Genomic DNA, 908 nt, shown 5'->3' with positions numbered 1-908 from the left:
CGCCCACTGAGAGAGCGCCCCCGAGGTGACAGGATCGCGTAATGAAGGCAAAGGGGAGAGGGTGAAAGAGAGGGAGGGTCGGTGCGACGATCAGACGGGGCGTGAAATAACGCTGTTTTCATTGCTGTGTCAACGTCCATCTGCGACGGCTTTACATCGGCCTGGTTGTCGATCACATCGCCATGCACATGCGCCAGGGCAGGGAGGGAGGAGGCGTCGGGGTCGCGGTCAGACTGGGGCGACAGTGTTTCTTGCTCACGGGCTCGTCAAAGTCTGTGATGTTACGTCAATCGTCATATCCAGATCCGTCTCCAGAAATCCCAAAGCTGCAGCCATGTGCGTATAATATATATATACACCGAGGCGGAGTCGTGGACATCTCTTGCTCTCCAGTTTCGTGCACCGCGTCTGTTGGTTTAGCGACGAGCGCACTACAAAAAAGAGCTTTCACGGGAAGGGGGCACTCTGCGCAAAATGTGTAATGCATGGTTTGTTGCTGACTCGTCAGGGCCCCGATGGAGCTAGAGCGCACACAGGATATGCATAACGGGATAGTCACGCGGCGGAGCATCAGGCGCACAGGGCGCCGAGCATCACACCGCGCGCGCCCTTGCTCTCCGACCCCCGTGCACACACACGCAGCGGAACGCGTCCAACGCACGCCCCCAAAAGGGACAGCGAGGCCGCGACAGCCACGCGCATGCCGTCTCGAGGCCGTACGCCCACTGAGAGAGCGCCCCCGAGGTGACAGGATCGCGTAATGAAGGCAAAGGGGAGAGGGTGAAAGAGAGGGAGGGTCGGTGCGACGATCAGACGGGGCGTGAAATAACGCTGTTTTCATTGCTGTGTCAACGTCCATCTGCGACGGCTTTACATCGGCCTGGTTGTCGATCACATCGCCATGCACA

The 908-nt window shown here is 58.8% G+C and overlaps 4 non-coding genes across 4 annotated transcripts; all 4 read right to left on the bottom strand.

Moving 5' to 3' along the window:
• Positions 1–87: 87 nt before the first annotated feature.
• On the bottom strand, positions 88–179 carry Tc00.1047053414211.40. Its single transcript, XR_008254092.1, has one exon. It is a non-coding gene; the product is annotated as a C/D small nucleolar RNA (snoRNA), TB11C2C2 (small nucleolar RNA).
• A 49-nt stretch (positions 180–228) lies between these two features.
• On the bottom strand, positions 229–297 carry Tc00.1047053414211.30. Its single transcript, XR_008254091.1, has one exon. It is a non-coding gene; the product is annotated as a C/D small nucleolar RNA (snoRNA), TB11C2C1 (small nucleolar RNA).
• An 81-nt stretch (positions 298–378) lies between these two features.
• Positions 379–446, bottom strand: Tc00.1047053414211.20. Its single transcript, XR_008254090.1, has one exon. It is a non-coding gene; the product is annotated as an H/ACA snoRNA, TC11C4H1 (small nucleolar RNA).
• Positions 447–806: 360 nt separating this feature from the next.
• Positions 807–898, bottom strand: Tc00.1047053414211.10. Its single transcript, XR_008254089.1, has one exon. It is a non-coding gene; the product is annotated as a C/D small nucleolar RNA (snoRNA), TB11C2C2 (small nucleolar RNA).
• Positions 899–908: the final 10 nt, after the last annotated feature.

This window comes from Trypanosoma cruzi, assembly GCF_000209065.1.
Source record: "Trypanosoma cruzi strain CL Brener chromosome Unknown tcruzi_1047053414211, whole genome shotgun sequence".
In the NCBI taxonomy this organism is placed as follows: domain Eukaryota; phylum Euglenozoa; class Kinetoplastea; order Trypanosomatida; family Trypanosomatidae; genus Trypanosoma; species Trypanosoma cruzi.
The sequence above is the reverse complement of the archived record's forward strand: the minus strand, read 5'-3'. Positions and strand labels throughout refer to the sequence as shown.